General features: G+C 45.8%; 1 long non-coding RNA gene across 1 annotated transcript in view; it reads left to right on the forward strand.

Moving 5' to 3' along the window:
- Positions 1-16,439, forward strand: part of LOC122558006 — a 21,066-nt gene extending 4,627 nt beyond the window's left edge. Inside the window, exon 3 of the long non-coding RNA XR_006313999.1 lies at positions 15,703-16,439. This is a non-coding gene — a long non-coding RNA (uncharacterized LOC122558006). The remainder of the gene's footprint in view (positions 1-15,702) is intronic.
- The last annotated feature ends 4,189 nt before the right edge of the window (positions 16,440-20,628 follow it).

Genomic DNA, 20,628 nt, shown 5'->3' on the forward strand with positions numbered 1-20,628 from the left:
CTTCACTATCCTATCTACCTGCGACTCCGCTTTCAAGGAGCTATGAACCTGCACTCCAAGGTCTCTTTGTTCAGCAACACTCCCTAGGACCTTACCATTAAGTGTATAAGTCCTGCTAAGATTTGCTTTCCCAAAATGCAGCACCTCGCATTTATCTGAATTAAACTCCATCTGCCACTTCTCAGCCCATTGGCCCATCTGGTCCAGATCCTGTTGTAATCTGAGGTAACCCTCTTCGCTGTCCACTACACCTCCAATTTTGGTGTCATCTGCAAACTTACTAACTGTACCTCTTATGCTCACATCCAAATCATCTCCTCTACAATATTCTCCTTTACCTGAGTGAAAACAAATGAGAAATGTTCGTTTAGCACCTCTCCGATCTCCAAAGGGTCCACACTTAACTTGCCATTTCTGTCTTTGACTGGCCCTAATCCTACCCCAATTATCCCTTTATTTCTCACATACCTATAGAAAGCTTTAGGGTTCTCCTTTATTCTATTTGCCAAAGGCTGCTTGTGTCCTGTCTTTGCTCTTCTTAACTCTCTCTTTAAATCCATCCGAGGTGATCTATAACTCTCCATCGCCTCATCTGAACCATCTTGCCTCATCAACACAAAAGCCTCCTTCTTCTTCATAACAAGAGATGCAATTTCTGTAGTAAACCACGGTTTCCTTACCTTATCACTTCCTCCCTGCCTACCGAGCAAGGACACGTAATATCTGTTCCTTAAACCAACTCCACATTTCGATTGTCTGCATCTCCTGCATTTTACTACCCCATTCTATGCATCCTAATTCTTGTTTGATCGCATTATAATTGCCCTTGCCCCATCAATAACTCTTGATCTGTGGCATGTACCGATCCCTTTCCATTGCTAAACTAAACGTAACTGAATTATGGTCGCTGTCTCCAAAGTGCTCACCTACAACAAAATCAAACACCTAGTCTGGTTCATTACCAAGCACCAGATCCAGTGTGGCCTCCCCTCTTGTCGGCTCTTTGACATACTGTGTCATTGGACACAAACTGATCCATCCGACGTGCTAGAGTTATAGCATTTCCAGTCAATGTTGGAGAAGCTAAAGTCCCCAATAATGACCACCCTGTTCCTTTCACTCCTACCCAGAATAATTTTGCTAATTCTCTCTCCCACCTCCCTGGAACTCTGCAGAGGCCTGTAAGAAGCGTGATCTCTCCTCTCCTGTTTCTAACCTCAGCCCATACTACCTCAGTAGACGAGTCCTCATCAAAAGTTCTCTCAGCCACTGTTATACTATCCTTGACTAACAAGGCCGCGCCTCCCCCTCTTTTACCGCCTTGCCTGTTTTTAATGAAGGATCTAAATCCTGGAACCTGCAACATCCATTCCTCACCCTGCTCTATCCATGTCTCCGAAGTGGCCACAACATCGAAGTCCCAGGTACCTCTCCATGCTGCAAGCTCACCCACCTTATTTCGGATACTTCTGACGTTGAAGAAGACACACTTCAAACCACTTCACAGTCTGTCAGCACATTCCTGTGACCCTGAAATCCTATCCCTGTCCTTCCTACTCTCATCCTCCTGTGCACTGCAGCTACACCTCCGGTTCCCATCTCCCTGCTGAGCTAGTTTAAACCCACCCGAATAAAGAATGCATTTGGGGTACTTTCCTTCACTGGGCGAGGTATTAAATACAAGGGCAGGAATGCGTTGCTGCTGAAACGATACAAGGCACTGCTCACACCAGAGCTGGAGTTGTGTGTCCAGGCCTGGTCACCAGGTTCCAAGGAGGAGATAATTGGTCTGCGGAGAATAGAGGAGATTTACAAGAACGTTGCCAGGGCTGGAAGTTGCAGCTCTGAGCAAAGATTGGAGCAGCTGGAGTTCTCCTTCGAACAGAGAAGGCTGAGGGCTGACTTCATCGAGATGTACGAAACAGTGAGGGGTTTGGACAGAGTGGGCAGGGGGACCGTATTTCCCCCAGAGGAGAGGTCACTGACCTGAGGGCACTGGTTTAAAGTGAGCTGTTAAAAAGGGGACACAGAGAAAAGCTTCTTCCCTCTGAGGACAGTGTGGGTCTGGAAGTCACTGTCTAGTTTGATGGTTTAGGGGAAATCTCCAACACTTTTAAAAAAGATCCTGGACCTGCGCGTGAGGCACTGTAGGCTGCAAGGCTGAACCAGGAGCTGAGGGAAGATTTAAATGTCTGATTGGATTCTTTCTGTGCTGTAATATTTCTGTGATTCCAGATTAATATATTGGCCTCCCTCATTTCTACTTGTGCTGTGAATGTCAGTGCTCTTGGCTAATCCTGCATGTAGCTCTCACTGCATGTGCCCGGTTAACAAGTGGATGACTCGTGTGTGCCTCTGTTTGTCTGTTAACTGGACAGGAACTGTGCAGAGGTACAGCTGTACCATTGTGTGAGTGTGCCAGGATGGGCCTGTGCCATGATGTGACCATCCTGGCATGTGACTGGACTGCAAGAACTTGGTTAGGGGAGCAGCAGGTTCTGGAGCACAAGCCTTCAGTAATATTGCCGGAATGTTGTCAGGGCCCATAGCCTTTGCAGTATCCAGTGCCTCCAACCATTTCTCGATATCATGTGGAGTGAATCGAATTGGCTGAAGACTGGTATCTCTGATGTCTGGAGGAGACCTGGATGGATCATCCACTCGACACTTCTGACTGTAGATTGCTGAAAATGCTTCAGCCTTTGCTTTTGCACTCTTCCATCATTTGAGGATGGGGATATTTCCAGAGCTGCCACCCCCAGTGACTTGTTTGGCTGTCCAGTACCACCCACTAATGGATGTGGCAGGACTGCAGAGCTTAGAGCTGATCAGTTCAGTTGTGGATCACATTGTTCCATCAAATACTTGCTGCTTATGCTGTTCAGCACACAAGTAGTCCTGTTTGATGGCTTCACCAGGTTGACACCACTCTCTTCACAATGCTTGGTGCTTTCTCCTGCATGCCCTGCATCACTCTCCATTGAACCAGGGTTGATTCCCTTGGCTTGATGGTAACGATTGTGTGCAGTATATGCCAGACCATGAAGCTGCAGGTTGTGATGGAGTACAATTCTACTGTTGATGGCCCAGAGCACAGACCCATCAGAGCTGGTATACAGGATCGGAAAGGGTGGCTCTGGCAAAGCACAGCAGCTCAGGCAGCATCCAAGGAGCAGGAGAGTCGGTGTTTCGGGCATAAGCCTTTCATCAGGAATGTGATAGGGGAAGGTGGCTGAGAGATAAATAGGGGGATGAGGGTGGGGCTGAGGGGGAAGAGAGGTGGGAAGGTGGATGCAGGGGGTGTAACTGTGATAGGTCGGTGGGTAAGTTGAGTGGATAAGTGGAAAGGAAGATAGACAAGTAGGACTGGTCAAGAGGGCAGTGCCGGGTTGGAGGGTTGATCTGGGAAGAGGTGGGGGGAGGGGAAGTTTGGAAACTAGTGAAGTCGATGTTGATGCCGTGTGGTTGAAGGGGCCTAAGTATACAGTCAGCAGGGAGCTGCTCTGGGAGACTTCAACATTGACTCTGGATCTCGTGAAGTCTTGTGGCTTCAGGTCAAACATGGTCAAGAGGATGTGTGGCAGGATAGACTGAGTGGGGAAAGGGGTGTTTAGGGATGTGGGATCTGAGTGGGTGTGTTGAGATGTGAGGGGTAGTGCAGAGGGGATGTGTGTGGTTGTGGGATGTGAACGGGTGGGGGAAATGGGGAAGGATTGTGTGGGGTATGATGGTGTGGGGGCTTATGGGGAGGTTGTGGAATGTCAGGGGACATGGGCAATGAGGGGATGTACGGGAGGTGGGGTGTGTGAGGAGGAGATGGGTGCGGACAGGGGGTTGTTCTCTCCAGTCTCTTATTCGGTTGTCTGTGCTGAGTATCAATCTGTGAGGAACAATTTTCCTTTCAGTTTGTCATCTGCAGTTTCTCTGAATCTGTGTCAAATGCCACAGCTTTATTTCTGTAACGTTTCTGATTTACCTTGCCCTTTTCTGTAATTGTGGAAATTTTCAGTTTAGCTGCTTATCCCTCAGGCAATAGGGATCTATATTGGCCCCTGAGCTACTTTCATTCAATGTTAATGAGGACATTGTATTATCCTCCAGTGTACTGATGATGCAGGGTTAGGTGGGAAAGTAACAAGAATATGTCATGTCAAGCCTACTCTGCCATTTTCGATCACTGCTGACCATCTCCTCAGTGCCAGTCTTCCACAGTATCCTCAGATTCTTTGATATCATTAGTAACTAGAAACTTATCAATCTGTGTCTTGAATTTACTCAATGACTGAGCTTCCACTGCCCTCTGGGTAGGAGGAATTCCAAAGATTCACTCATTCTCAAAGTGAAGAAATTTCTCCCCATCTCAGCCCCACGCTTTATTCTGAGACTGTGTCCCCTGGTTCTCGAATTACTGACCATGGAAAGTATCCTCTCTACATCCACTCTATTATGCCCTGTAATAATTTTGCTTTATAGCAGTGCAATCCTCTTATTCTGTGACCCTGTAATGAATACCGACCCAGATCTATTCCCTCCTTATGAAAAAGGACCAAAGCCGTACACAAGCCACCAGACAAAGGTAGTTCAACTGCAGCAAGGCAGCTTTCCCTCTGAGTTCAAGTCCCCTTGTGATGAAGGCCAACACACAGAAACATTCGACCCCTCAAGCCTGCTCCACCATTCATTATGATCATGGCTAACCATCAAGCTCCATACCCTAATCCTGCCCTCCCACCACGTCCTCGATTTCTTTAGACACAAGAGGTTAACCTTGCAGACTGAGATCAACAGACAATTCTTCACCCAGAGAGTGGTGAGCCAGTGGAATTCACTGTCACAGAAAATGGTTGAAGCCAAACATTGTGTTTTGTAGAAGGCGGTAGATGTAGCTCTTGTGGCTGAAGGGATCAAGGATGTGGTGGGAGGGCAGGGTTAGGTACTTGAGCTTGATGATCAACCATGATCATAAGGAATGGTGAAGCAAGTTCGAGGGGTTGAATGGCCTACTGTTCTGGACTGCCTCATCATTGGGAACATTCTTCCTGCGTTTAAGCTGCCTCTTCCTGTTAGAATTTTATATGTTTCTACGAGCTCCCCCTCATTCTTCCGAACAATCTTAACCGCCTCAACCTCTCCTAATACATCAGTCCTGCCAATTTGGTATATCCTTCACAGTATTCCCTCTATAGCAAGAACATCCTTCCTCAGGTAAGGAGACCAAAACCTTCCACAATATTCCCAGGTGTGGCCTCACCAAGGCCCTGTATAATTGCAGCAAGACAATCTTACCAACAAGTGAGGTCAAGCTAACTGGACTCTAGCTTCCAGCCTTCTTCCCTTTTTTAAATTGGGCTGTTACGTTAGCCATTTTCCAGTTTTGTGGGACCCTCCCTGATTCCGTTGATTCCTGAAAGATCACCACCAATGCCTCCACAATCTCCTCAACTGTCGTCTTCGGAACCCGAGAGTGTAGTCTGCACTGGCTGACTTATCCAACTTCAGACCTGCCAGCTCCCCCAGTATCTTCCCCATAGTGACGGCCACTACATTCACCTCTAACCCCCACCCCACCGCCCCCCCACCTCGAAGTGACCTAGAAGTGAAGGAGCCATTGGGAAGTAGTGACCATAACACAATAAGATTCAATCTGCAATTTGAGGGAGAGGGTACAATCGGAAGTGACAGTACTTCTGTTAAATAAAGGGAACTATGGAGCTATGAGGGAGGAGCTGGCCAAAGTTCAATGGTGCAATACCTTAGCAGGGATGACAGTGGAGGAACAATGGTGGATATTTCTGTGTATAATGCAGAAGATGCAGGATCATGGTGGGCAGCATGGTGGCACAGTGGTTAGCACTGCTGCCTCACAGCGCCTGAGACCCGGGTTCAATTCCTGCCTCAGGCGACTGACTGTGTGGAGTTTGCACGTTCTCCCTGTGTCTGCGTGGGTTTCCTCCGGGTGCTCCGGTTTTCTCTCACAGTCCAAAGATGTGCCGGTCAGGTGAATTGGCCATGCTAAATTGCCTGTAGTGTTAGGTAAGGGGTAAATGTAGGGGTATGGGTGGGTTGCGCTTCGGCGGGTCGGTGTGGACTTGTTGGGCCGAAGGGCCTGTTTCCACACTGTAATGTAATCTAATCTAATCAGTTCATTCCAAAAAGGAAGAAAGATCCTAGGAGGAGGCGGCCGTGGCTGACGAGGGAAGTTCAGAAACATATCAAGTAAAAGAGAAGCATAACATGGCAAAAATAAGTGGTAAAACGGAGGACTGGGAAGTTTTTAAAGAACAACAGAGGATTTCTAAGAAGGAAATACGCAGAGAAAAAATGAGGTATGAAGGTAAACTGGCCTAAAATATAACGGAGGATAATAAAAGCTTTTTTAGGTATGTGAAAGGCAAAAAAATGGTTAAGATTAAAATTAGATTAGATTAGATTAGATTAGATTACTTACAGTGTGGAAACAGGCCCTTCGGCCCAACAAGTCCACACCGCCCCACCGAAGCGCAACCCACCCATACCCCTATATTTACCCCTCACCTAACACTACGGGCAATTTAGCTTGGCCAATTCACCTGACCTGCACATCTTTGGACTGTGGGAGGAAACCGGAGCACCCGGAGGAAACCCACACAGACACGGGGAGAACGTGCAAACTCCACACAGTCAGTCGCCTGAGGCGGGAATTGAACCCGGGTCTCTGGCGCTGTGAGGCAGCAGTGCTAACCACTGTGCCACCGTGCCGCCCATAAGTTGGGCCCTTGAAGACTGAAACAGGGGAATATATTACGGGGAACAAAGAAATGGCAGAAGAATTGAATTGGTATTTCAGATCTGTGTTCACTGGGGAAGACACAAGCAATCTCCATGAGGTAACAGTGACTGAAGGACCTGAACTTTAGGGAATTTATATTTGCCAGGAATTGGTGTTGGAGAGACTGTTAGGTCTGAAGGTTGATAAGTCCCCGGGGCCTGATGGTCCACATCCCAGGGTACTGAAGGAGGTGGCTCGAGAAATCGTGGATGCGTCAGTGATTATTTTTCAGAGTTCGATAGATTTGGGATCAGTTCCTGTGGATTGGAGGGTGGCTAATGTTGTACCACTTTTTAAGAAAGGTGGGAGAGAGAAAGCAGGAAATTATAGACTAGTTAGTCTGACTTCAGTGGTGGGAAAGATGCTGGAGTCGATTATAAAGGATGAAATTACGACACATCTGGATAGTAGTAACAGAGTCAGCATGGATTTATGAAGGGAAATCATGCTTGACTAATCTTCTGGAATTTTTTGAGGATGTAACTCTGAAGATGGACGAGGGAGATCCAGTAGATGTAGTGTACCTGGACTTTCAGAAAGCTTTTGATAAAGTCCCACACAGGAGGTTAGTGAGTAAAATTAGGGCGCATGGTATTGGGGGCAAAGTACTAACTTGGATTGAAAGTTGATTGGCTGATAGGAAACAAAGAGTAGTGATAAACGGCTCCATTTCAGAATGGCAGGCAGTGACCAGTGGGGTACCGCAGGGATCAGTACTGGGACCGCAGCTTTTTACAATATATGTTAATGATATAGAAGACGGTATCAGCAATAACATTAGCAAATTTGCTGATGATACAAAGCTGGGTGGCAGGGTGAAATGTGAGGAGGATGTTAGGAGATTACAGGGTGACCTGGACAAGTCAGGTGAGTGGGCAGAAATTAGCATCAAGCCAGGGGATCAACCCTGGTTCAATGGAGACTTAGGAGTGCATGCCAGGAGCAGCACCAGGCATAGCTAAAAATGAGGTGTCAACCTGGTGAAGCCACTAAACAGAACTACTTGCATGCAAGATGGTATAAACAGCAAATGATAGACAGAGCTAAGTGATTGTAGGTTCACGAGGTCAATTCCTGGAATGGCGGGACTACCTGGAGTGACTGGGCTTGTATACCCTTGAGTTTAGAAGGCTGAGAGGGGATCTGATTGAGACATATAAGATTATTGAAGGATTGGACACTCTGGAGGCAGGAAGCATGTTTCCGCTGATGGGTGAGTGCCGAAATAGAGGACACAGCTTAAAAATACGGGGTAGACCATTTAGGACATAGACGAGGAGAAACTTCTTTACCCAGAGAGTGGTGGCTGTGTGGAATGCTCTGCCCCAGAGGGCAGTGGAGGCCCAGTCTCTGGATTCATTTAAGAAAGAGTTGGATAGAGCTCTCAAGGATTGTGGAATCAAGGGTTATGGAGATAAGGCAGCAACAGGATACTGATTAAGGATGATCAGCCATGATCATATTGAATGGTGGTGCAGGCTCGAAGGGCAGAATGGCCCACTCCTGCACCTTTTGTCTATTGTCTATTTCCCTACACTTGGTCCAGAGCCTGTGCCCTGGCATTTTAAATGTCTGTCCAGATGTTTCTTAAATATTGCAAGAGTTCTTGCCTCTACCACCCTCTCAAGCAGTGCACTCCATATTTCTACCACCCTCTGGGTGAATTTATGTTTTCCTCTGATTTCATTTAAACCATTTACTCCTGACCTTAAGCTGAGTTTTTCTGGTCTTCGACACATCTGCCGTGGAGCAAAGATTCTCACAATCCACTCTGTCTGTGCATCTCGTAATTTTGCATCCCTCAATCAGATCACCCCTCAGCGTCCTGTGCTCCAGGGGAAACAAACCCAACCTATCCAGTCTCTGCTCGTAACTGAGACTTTCCATCCCAGGCAAGATCCTCGTGAAATTCCTCTGCACACTCTCTCGTGCAATCACATCTTCCTGATAATGTGGCGACCAGAACTGCACACAATATTCCATTTGTGGCCTAACCATTGTTTTATCAAGTTATAACAAGACTTCCGTGCTCCCATATTCTACACTACGACTAATGAAGCCAACCATCCTGTGTGCAGCCTTCATCGCCTTGTCCACCTTCAGAGTTTACGCTCCCTTTGTTCCTCAGTCCTCCCTACTCAGCCTATCATTGTCTGTGTAAATCCTTCCTTTATTAGACCTCCCAAAATGCATCACCGCACACTTATCAGGATTAAATTCTACCTGCCATTTACCAGCTGATCAACATCAGACTGTAGCCTGAAACCATCCTCCACACTTCCATCAACACCACCAATTTTCATGTCATCTGTAAACTTGCTAATTATACTTTCTACATTCACATCCACGTAACAAACAGCAAGGGTCCCAGCTCCGAACCCTGTCGTTGGAGAGTGCAACCCTCTACCATCATCTTTTTGCCTTCTATTTTGAAAATGTGAGGACTGCAGATGCTGGAGATCCGCATCCGAGGACCAGGAGAATCGACATTTCAGGCATAAGCCCTTCATTAGGAATGAGGCTTATCGGCCAGAGGTGCTGAGAGATAAATGGGAGGGTGGTGGGGCTCGGGCGAAGGTAGCTGGGAATGTGATAGGTACACGAAGGTGGGGGGGTGGAAGGTGATAGGTCAGAGATGAAGGTGGAGCAGATAGTGGGAAGGAAGATGGACAGCTCAAGAGGGCGGTGTTGAGTTGGAGGCTTGGGACTGGGATAAGGTAGGGGGAGGGGAAGTGAGGAAACTGGTAAAATCCACATTGATCCCGTGTGGTTGCAGGGTCCCAAGACGGAAGATGAGGATTTCTTCCTCCAGGTGTCGGGTGGTTAGTGTTTGGTGATGCTGGATTAGTGGTGCTGGAAGAGCACAGCAGTTCAGGCAGCATCCAAGGAGCTTTGAAATCGACGTTTCGGGCAAAAGCCCATTTATTCCTGATGAAGGGCTTTTGCCCGAAACGTCGATTTCGAAGCTCCTCGGATGCTGCCTGAACTGCTGTGCTCTTCCAGCACCACTGATCCAGAATCTGGTTTCCAGCATCTGCAGTCATTGTTTTTACCTAGGGTTTGGTGGTGGAGGAGGCCCAGGACCTGCATGCCCCTGACGGAGTGGGAGGGGGAGTTGAAGTGTTCAGCCCCGGGGCGGTGGGGTTGGGTTGGTGCTGGTGTCCCAGAGATGTTCTATGAAATGATCTGCAAGTTGGCGCCCTGTCTCCCTGATGTGAAGGAGATCACATCGGGTGGAACGGATACATTTGTGGAGGTACGGGTGAATTTCTATCACATGTGGGAGGATCCTTTGGGACCTTGGTCGGAGGTGAGGGGGAGGTGTGCTGCAGGTTTTTCAATTCATGCGGTGGTAGAGGAAGGTGCCGGGAGTGGGGTGTGGGCTGGTGGGAGGGTGTTGATTCTCTTGCTCCTCGGCTGCTGCCTGACCTCCTATTTGGAAGCCAATTTTGAATCACGTTTACCTTGGATACAATGGGCTATTACCTTTTGGAGCAGCATTCCATCTGAGACCTTGTCAAAGGCCTTACTGAAGTTCATATAAACCACATCAACTGTACTATCCTCATCAATATATTTAGTCACCTTTACAAAAAAAGCTCAAACAAATTAGTAAGACAAAATTTCCCTCCAACCAATCATGCTGACTATCCCTGCTCAATTCCTGCCTTTCCAAGTGTTGATTAATCCTGTCCTCAAAATGTTTACCAATAATTTATCTATCGCTGACGTCAGACTAACTGTAATTCCTGACCTATCACTGCTGTCCCTCTTGAACAAAGGAACCACATTAACTGTCCTCCAGTCATCTGGCACTTCACCTGTGGCCAGCAAAGTATTCGCCAGGGTCTTAGCAATCTCCTCCCTTGCTTCCTATAACAGCTTCTTGTACGTCTCATTGCGGCCTGGTATTTTATGCAACGTTATGGATCTGACAGTTACTCCTTATTAGTCTTAATATTTTCCAGAACTTCACTATCCTAACTGAAATCCCAGGCTATAATGTGTTTCTTCTCTGTGAATGCAGATGAGAAATATTAATCTGAGATCTCTCCCACATCCTCTGCTCCACGCACATGTTGCCCCTTTGGTCTCCAGTAGTTCCAACACTTTCACTGGTAATCCTCTCACTCTTACAGTCATGGACTTAGGTCAGAAGTCCATGACACCACATTATAGTCCAAAAGGTTTATTTGAAATCACAAGCTGATCATGACTGATTTGGTGACCCATGATCAACTGGGTCTGGGTGGGTTACTCTTCGGAGGGTTGGTGTGGACTTGTTGGGCCAAATGGCTTGTTTCCATACTGTAGGGATTCTATGAAGAAAAAAAACTTTGGAGTGCTGTTCCTTCTTCAGGTGACTTCATCCGACAAAAGAGCAGCGCTCCGAAAGCTTGTGATTTCAAATAAACCTGGATTATAACCTGGTGTTGTATGACTTCTGACCTTGTCCATCCCCAGTCCAAAACCATCACCTCCACATAAAGTCATAAAGTTATACAGCATGGAAGCAGGCTCTTGGCCGAACTTGTCCAGCCTAACCAGGCTTCCTAACCTCAATTAGTCCCATTTGCCTGTGTTTGGCTGAAAAACCTCTAAACCTTTCCTATTCATGTACCTGTCTAAATGCTGTAATTGCACCACCCCCATGACTTCCTCGGGCAGCTCATTCCATACATGCACCACCATCTGTGTGAAAAAGTTGACCCTTTTATATCTTTCCCTCTCCCGTTAAACCTCTGCCCTTCAGTTTTGCACTGTTCTACGCTGGGGAAAAGCTATTCACCTTATCTATACCCCTCACAGATAAACCTCGATAAGGTCACCCTTCAACCTCCAGGGAAAAAATTCCCAGCCTCACTTTACAACTCAAGCCTTCTAGTCTCTGTAACATCCTTGTAAGTGTTTTTTGCGCCCTTTCCAATTAAGTAACATCCTTCCTATAGCAGGGTGACCAGAAATGAATGCAGTACTCCAAATGTGGCCTTATCAATGTCTTGTACAGCTGCAACACAATGTCCCAACTTCTGTATTCAATCACCTTCCCTTGCCACCGCAGGAACTGTAAAACCTGCGCCCGCACCTCCTCCCTCACCTCGATCCAAGGCCCTAAAGGAGCCTTCCACATCCATCAAAGTTTTACCTGCACATCCACTAATATCATTTATTGTATCCGTTGCTCCCGATGCGGTCTCCTCTACATTGGGGAGACTGGGTGCCTCCTAGCAGAGCGCTTTAGGGAACATCTCTGGGCCACCCGCACCAATCAACCACACCGCCCCATGGCCCAACATTTCAACTCCCCCTGCAACTCTGCCGAGGACATGGAGGTCCTGGGCCTCCTTCACCGCCGCTCCCTCACCACCAGACGCCTGGAGGAAGAACGCCTCATCTTCCACCTCGGAACACTTCAACCGCAGGGCATCAATGTGGACTTCAACAGCTTCCTCCTTCAGGCTCTCTGCCTTTATTCCTGATGAAGGGCTTTTGCCCGAAACATCGATTTTGCTGCTCCTCGGATGCTGCCTTAACTGCTGTGCTCTTCCAGCACCACGAATCCAAAATCCTGTATTCAATACCTTGTCTACCTGTGATGCTATTTTAAAGGAATTGTGTACCTGCACCCCTGGGACTATGGTTCTGTCTCTCTGACAATGCTCCCCAGGACTTTAACCATTGACCATTCCCTGATTTGTCGTGCCAAAATGCAACATCTCCCGTTTATCTAAATTAAACTCTTGTCTGCCATTGCTCAGCCTAGCGTTCCTCAATCTTCCTGGTCACCTCTTCAAAAAACTCAGTCAAATTTGTGAGACAATTTCCCATGCAGAAAGCCTAATCTATCCTTAATCTGTCTTTGTCTTTCCAAGTGCACGTCGATCCTGTCTCTCAGAATTCCCTCCAACAACTTATCCACCACTGACGTTAGGCTCACTGGTTAGTAGTAGGTTTGAGAGTGTGGTGCTTGAAAAGCCGAGGAGCAGGAGAATTGACATTTCGGGCAAAATCCCTTCATCAGGGATGAGGCTGAGAGCCAAGGGGATGGTGAGGAATGAGCGGGGGATGGGGTTGGGGGCAAGGTAGCTGAGAGTGTGATAGGTAGATGGAGATGGGGGTAAAGGTGATAGGTCAGAGAGGAGGGTGGAACGGATAGGTGAGAAGGAAGATTGACAGGTGGGACAGATCACGAGGGCGGTGCCAGGTTGGAAGATTGTAACTGGGATGAGGTAGGAGGAGGGGAAATGAGGAAACAGGCGAATATTGATGTTATGGGATTGGAGAGTCCCGAGGCAGAAGATGAGATGTTCTTTCTCCAGGCGTCGGGTGGTAAGGACTTGGTGATGGAGGAGGCCCAGGACATGCATGTCCTCAATGGAGTGGGAGGGAGAGTTGAAGTGTTCAGCCACGGGGCAGTGGGTTTAGTTGGTATGGGTGTCCTGGACCTTGACTTTTCCTTGCAGCCATCCTTTGCCATCTATTTGGAGGCACAACATTAGCCACCCTCCAATCTTTGGGCACTTCACTCATGGCTGTCGATGATACCAATGTCTCAGTTAGGGGCCCTGCAATTTCCTCCCTAACTTTCCACAATGTCCTGGGATGTGCTTGGATCAGGTCCTGAGGATTTATCTGCCTTTATGCATTTAAGACCTCCAGCACCTCTCCTTCTCCAATACGGATTGTTTTCAAGCTATCACTATTTGTTTCCCAGAGTTTCTTATCTTCCATGTCTTTCTCCACACTAAATACTGAAGAGAAATATTCATTTAGGATCTCACCCAACTCCTGTGGCTCCACACGTAGATGAGCTCGTTGATCTTTAAGAGGCCCTATTCTCTCCCTAGTTGCTCTTTTGACCTTAATATACTTGTAGAATCTCTTTGGATTCTCCTAGTCCCAAATTGTCCCCGTTTTGCACTCCTGACCTCCTCCTCCTACATCCCCTATACTCAAGGCCTTGATCCCAGCTGCCAAACCTGAAATATGCCTCCTTTTTCTTGACCAGAGCCTCAGTATTTCTTTTCAACCATTGTTCCCTACTCCTGCCAGCTTTGTCCTTCTCGCTGAAAGGAACACGCTGTTCCTGAACTCTTGTTATCTCACTTTTGAAATCTCCCCACTTGCCAGATGTCCCGTTACCTGCGAGTAACCTCTCCCTTTGTTTTTGAATGTTCCTGTCTGATACCATCAAAATTGGCCTTGCCCAATTTAGAATTCTAACTTGTGGACCAGACCTATCCCTTTCCATTACTATTTTAAAACTAATAGAATTATGGTTACTGGCCCTAAAACGCTCTTCCACAGACACTTCAACCACTTGCCCTGCCTGGTGTCTCAACTGGAGGTTGGGTTTTTGCCCCTTCTCTACTTGGACCATTTATATACTGATAGAAAATGTTTTCCTGAATTCACTTAACAAATTGCTCCCCATCCAAACCCTTAACACTTTGGCAATTCCAGTCTATGTTTGTAAGGTTAAAATCTCATACTATTACAGCAGTTCTTACAGCTATCTGTGATTTCCCGATTTTGTTCCTCAATTTCCTGCTCACTACTGGGGGGCCTATAGTATAATCCCATCAATGTGATCAAGCCCTTCTTATTTCTCAGTTCCACCATATAGTCTCACAGGACGATCTCTTAGGAATACCCTTTCTCAGTACTGCGTTGATGTTTCCCCTAATCTAAAAAAACCACAAACCCTCCTCTCTTGCCTCCTGTCTATCCTTCTTATAGCATCTGTACTCCAGATTATTGAAATGCCACACCTGTCTTTCCCTCAGCTGTGTTTCTGTATTTGTGACAATGTCTCAGTCACATTTTCCATCCATCTGTGAGTTCATCTGCCGTACCTTGTCAGGCCTCTTGCACTGAAATAAATGTAGTTTAATTCATTAGTCTTCCCTCGTTCCCTACTGTGCCCTTGCCTGTCTGGTCTATTTAACTTACTATCTTTAACTTCTGCCTGACATTTTTTTTATATCTCACTTCTGTTTAGGATCCCACCATATTTTGTATCCGACTCACCATGGATCCCATCTTCTGGACCAACCTATCATGAGAGAGACCAGATGCTTTAGTCAAGTCCATGTAAACATCCTTTCATCTCTGTCACTTGTTTTTAAAAAAACAACTCAATCAAGTTTATGAGATGAAACCTCCCCTGTAGGAAGCCATACTGACTATCCCCAACAATCACATTGTTTTCCAAATGCAGGTGAATCCTTTCCTTGAGAGTCTTCTACAATAATTTCCCTGCAGCTGAAGTAAGGCTCACCAGCCTGTAATTTGCTGGATTATGGATTATCCCTGCTGCCTATTCTCTAGTCCTCTGGGACCTTGCTTGTGGCTGAAGAGGATACAAAGATCTCTGTCAAGGCCTCAGCAATATCCTCCCTTGCCTCCCTCCGTATTGTAGGCTAGATTCCAAAAGGCCCTGAGGATTCATCGACCTTAATGTTTTTTCAATACAGCCAAGACTACCACCTCTTAACATCAACATGACCCTTTCTAAACTTACTAGCATTCATGTATTTCTCCTTGGTGAATACTGTTGCTAAATACTCATTAAGGCACTCCGAAGGTTCCATGAATAAAGTCCCTCCTTTGCCCTTGAATGGACCTATCTTTCCCTAATTACTCTGTTGCTCCTAATATACCTAAGAATTCTCCTTAATCTTGCCTACTTGCCCAAGATACTTTGGTAAGACATCTTGTTAAGCAAAAGGATGAAAGATTATCGGGGATAGGCGGCAATGTGGAGCAAACAGGGCAGCCATGATCTTATTGGATGAGGGAGCAAGCTTGAAGGGCCGAGTGGCCTCATCCTAGGTTGTTCCTCGTCAGCGAAGGTTGTTTTCAATCTCTGTTCTTGTCAACTTTCCCAACAGGTGAAGAGTTAATGAAGATTGGTGAAGAGGATGAGCAGGGCTGGTGTAAGGGTCAACTGGATAATGGACAATTAGGACTCTATCCTGCCAACTACGCAGTCCTCGTGAGCTCCTGACAAACTCTTCACAAGACCACCAGCACTGTGCGGCTCTCAACCCTCGCCTTCTTGCCATTTGCTGCTGCTTTCTCTGTTTAATGCTTTTTCCCCTGCCATAGCCTATTTTCTCCTCTGAATGAAGGATTAGACGGATATGCTACAATAAGAACCTGGGTTTATTAATCACGGGGCTGGCTCATTCGACTTGTATTGTCCTTTGTTCTGTTTTGGTCTTGGCTGACCAGTTGCCTGAGTTAGAGAATAGAAGCTTCTGGAATGGAACTGAGCAGTATTTATCCTCAATGGGTAGTTCAGATTGCACACTCTTCAACTTGTGACTGTGTTTGAGTCTCTGAATAGGTGAAGGAACCTGAAATGGATCTGCTGTCGAGCATCTCAATATCTGAAGGAGTTGCAGGATCTGAGATCTCCATCGACAAGACTGTGTTTTGTCAGTTGCTGGGGATTCAAACACAGTCACGGGACAGGAGATGTTTGGAGATAGATGCAATGAGTATTTTTTGCCAAATGGAAAGCAGGAGACTTTTCAAGCCTGATGTAGGAAGCGGTTGCATTTTAATTAATCTCCTATGTGTCTGGCAGGAGTTGGTGTGAAATAAACAGGTATTGCAGATTGTACATTGACTTGGTTTAATTCATTCTGAGGCCCACAGGTTCTCTCAGTTTTTACTTTCACAGGAGCTTAACCGAGACCATGGATCCAATGGCACTATCAACAACTGAATTTATACATTGAACTCCATGTTGTAACTGTCATCGCGTTTTACAGCAGGGAAAGAGACCTTTCAGTCCAACTCATCCATCCCACCAGATAGCCTAAATTTATCTCGTCCCATTTGCCAGCATTTATCCCATATCCCTCCAAACCCGTCCTATTCATATACCCATCCAGATGCCTTTTAAATGTTGCAATTGTACCAGCCCCCACCACTTCCTCTGGCAGCTCATTCCAAACTGCACCACCCTCTGTGTGAAAATGTTGCCCATTAGGTCTCTTTTATAACTTTCCCCTCTCCCATTAAACCAATGCCCTTTAGTTTTAGACTCCCCTACCTTAGGGAAAAGATCTTGCCTTATCTATGCTCCTCATGTATAAACCTCTGTAAGGTCTCTCCTCAGCCTCCAGGGAAGAAATCCCAGCCTCTCTTTATAGCTCAAACCTTCCAGCCTCAATAACATGCTTGTAAATAGTCCTTATCACCTTTCCAGTTTAATAACATCCTTCCTATGGCAAGGCAACCAAAATTGTATGCAGTACTCTAAATATGGCCTTATTAAAGTGTTATACAGCTGTAACATGATGTCCCAACTCACATATTCAATGCGTTGTCTACCTGTGATACCACTTTCAATGAATTATGTACCTGCACCCCTAGGCCTGTGATTCTATGATTCAGTCTCTTTGTTTGACAATGCTCCCTAGGGCCATGTCATTAAGTATGTAAGTCCTACCCTGGTTTGTCTTAGCAAATGCAACATCTCGCATTTATCTGAATTAAACTGCATCTGCCCCTCCCTGACCTATCTGATCAAGGTGCCATTGTATTCTGAGATAACCATCTTCACTGTCCACTACACCACCAATTTTGGTGTCATCTGCAAACTTACTAACCATTCCTGCTATATTCTCATCTAAATCATTGATATAAATGACAAAAAGCATGGACCCAGCACTGATCCTTACAGCACGCCACTGGTCACAGGCCTACAATCTAAAAACCAACCATCCTGTACCACCCTCTGTCTCCTCCCTTCAAGCAAATTTTGTATCCAAACAGTTAGCTGTCCCTGTATTTTGTGTGAGCTAACTTTGCGAACCAGTCTGCCATTCTGAACCTTGTCAAGTGCCTTGCTGAAGTCCATATAGACAACATTCACTCTTCTGCCTTCAACAATCTTGTCACTTGTTAAAAAAAAAACAATCAAGTAAGTGAGGCACAATTTACCACACGTCAGTCCCTAACCTTTCTAAATACACGTCAATCCTGTTTGTTAAAATCCCTTTCTTAAATAATGGCACCACATTAGTTACCTTCCAGTCTTCCAGCACCTCACCCGTGGATATTGATGATGCAAATATGTCAGCAAAGGCCCCAGCAACCACTCCCCCCGCTTCCTACAAAGTTCTCGGATAAACCTGATCAGATCCTGAGGATTTATCCGCCTCTGTGTTTGAACACATCCAGCACCTCCTATTCTGTAATATGGATATCTTTCAAGATGTCATTATTTAATTTTCAAAATTCTCTAGCTTCCTTATCCTTCTCCATGGTAAATATTGACACAAAATACTCGCTTGGTATCTTGCTCATTTCCTGTGGTTCCACGTGTAGACAGCATTGTTGATTTTTAAGGGTAATGATTCTCTCGCTAGTTACTTTTTTGTCCTTAATATATTTGTAAAATCTCTTTTCGATTCTCCATCCTGATTTCCCACGAGTATACTCCTCCTGCCTTTATACTCCTTAAGGGATTCACTCTATCCCAGCTGCCTATACTTGAAATGTGCCTCCTTTTTCTTGACCATTTCTCTAGTCATTCAATATTGCCTACACATACCAGCCTTGCCCTTCACCCTAACAGGAAAATACTGTCTCTGGACTCTTATTATCTCATTTTTGAAAGCTTCCCACTTTCTAACTGTCCCTTTATTGCGAATTGCCTCTCCCAGTCAGCTCTTGAGAGTTCTTGCCTAATACCAGCAAAATTGTTCTTACTCCAATTTGGAATTTTAACTTTTAGATTAGATCCAGCCTTTACTATAACTATTTTAAAACGAATTGAATTATGGTCACTGGCCCAAAAGTGCTCCCTCACTGATACCTCAGTCACTTAGCATTATTTCCCAAGAGAAGATCAAGTTTTATTTCTTCTCTAGTACGTACATCCACATCCTGAATAAAAAACAATTTGTGCATATTTAACAAATCCTTCTCCATCCAAGCCCTTAACACTATGGTAGTCCCAGTCTATGTGCTGAAAGTTAAAATCCCCTACCATTACAACTCTATCATTTTCTCACAGATTTCTAAAATCTCCTTACAAATTTGTTTCTCAGTTTCCCGCTGACTATTGGGGGGGCCTATAGTACAATCCCAATAAAGTGATCATCCCTTTCTTATTTCTCAGATTCACTCAAATAACTTCATTGGATGTATTCCCAGGAATATCCTCCCTAAATACAGCTATAATATTATCCCCACCAAAAATGCCACTCCCCCTCCTCTCTTCTCTCTCTATATCTTTCTGGTAGCATCTATATCTTGGAACATGAAGCTGGCCAGTTCTGCCCTTCTCTGAGCTGTGTTTCTGTAATACCAATGATGTCCTCGTCCCATGTTCCAACTGTGCTCTGAGTTCATCTGCCTTAACCTGTCCTCCTTATACAGGTCACTTCCACCCCAGAAGAGATTCCAATGATCCAAAAATGTAAATCCCTGACTCCTGCATCAGCTCCTCAGCTACACATTCATCTGCGCTATCCTCCTGTTCCTACTCTCACTAGCATGTGGCACTGGGAGTAATTCAGATATTAGATTGGTGGAGTTGTGGGTAGTGTAGAAGGCTGTCAATGAATACAGTGGAATATAGATCAGTTGCAGATACGAGTGGAGAAATGAAATCCAGGTAATTGTGAGGTGTTTCACTTTGGGAAATCAGATGTAAAGAAAAGTATAGTTAAGGGCAGGACCCTGAACAGCACTGATATACAGAGAGATCTTGGGGTTCAAATCCATAGCTCCTCGAAAGTGCCCGCATAAGTAGATAGGTTGGTAAAGAAGGCATATGGCATGCATACCTTTTTTGGTTGAGGAATTGAGTACAAAGGTCAGAGTGTCACATTGGAACTTTGTAAGACTTTGATTAGGCCACATTTAGAGTATTGAGTTCAGTTTTGGTCACAGCATTTCAGGAAGGATGTGGAGGCTTTGGAGAGGGTGCAGAATGGGTTTACCAGGACGCTGCCTGGATTAGAGGGCATGAGCTATAAGAAGCTGTTAAAAAAACTCAGGTTGTTTTCTCTGGAGCGGTGGAGGCTGAGGGAAGGTTTGATAGAAGTCTATAAAATTGAGATGCACGGATAGGATTGACGGTCAGAATCTTTTTCCCCAGAGTTGAAATATCTAAAACTAGGAGGCATGCATTAAAGGTGAGAGGGGCAAAGTTTAAAGGAGATGTGAGGGGCAAGTTTTATAAACAGAGTGGTAGAAGTCAGAAATGCGCTGCCAGGGGAGGTGTTGGAGGCAGATACGATATGGGCATTTAAAGGACTTGTAGATAATCACGTGACTCTGCAAGGAGTAGAGGAAAATGGGCCAAGCGCAGGCAGGAGGGATTAGTTTAATTTGGCATCATATTAAGCACAACATTGTGGGCCTGAGCTGTCCTGTTCTATGTTCTGCGTTCCTTGAGGACCCTACTTCTTAATCTCCTGCCTAATTCTCTCTTCAGAACATTGTCCATTTCTCTTCCTATATCATTGGTGCCAACATGTAGAATGCTGTCCTGTTAGTCACTCTCCCCTTTGAGAATATTCTGCACCCTCTCTGAGATGCCCTTGACACTGTCTCCAGGGAGGCAACGTATCATTCTGATGTCTCGCTGTAGAAATCTGTGTCCCTCAGTCCCTTATCTCCATTGATTGCTTGGAACCTGGCACACCCTTCGTTATAGTAGAGCCAGTAGTACCAGTAACCTAGCTGGCAGTGCTACATTTCTCTGCCAGTCCATCACCCCCTACGTTTTTCACAGCAGCATACTTGCTTGCGATGGGGATAGCCATGGGAGACTCCAGCACTACCTGCTT

The sequence above is a fragment of the Chiloscyllium plagiosum genome, chromosome 16 (assembly GCF_004010195.1).
Source record: "Chiloscyllium plagiosum isolate BGI_BamShark_2017 chromosome 16, ASM401019v2, whole genome shotgun sequence".
Classification (NCBI taxonomy): Eukaryota; Metazoa; Chordata; class Chondrichthyes; order Orectolobiformes; family Hemiscylliidae; genus Chiloscyllium; species Chiloscyllium plagiosum.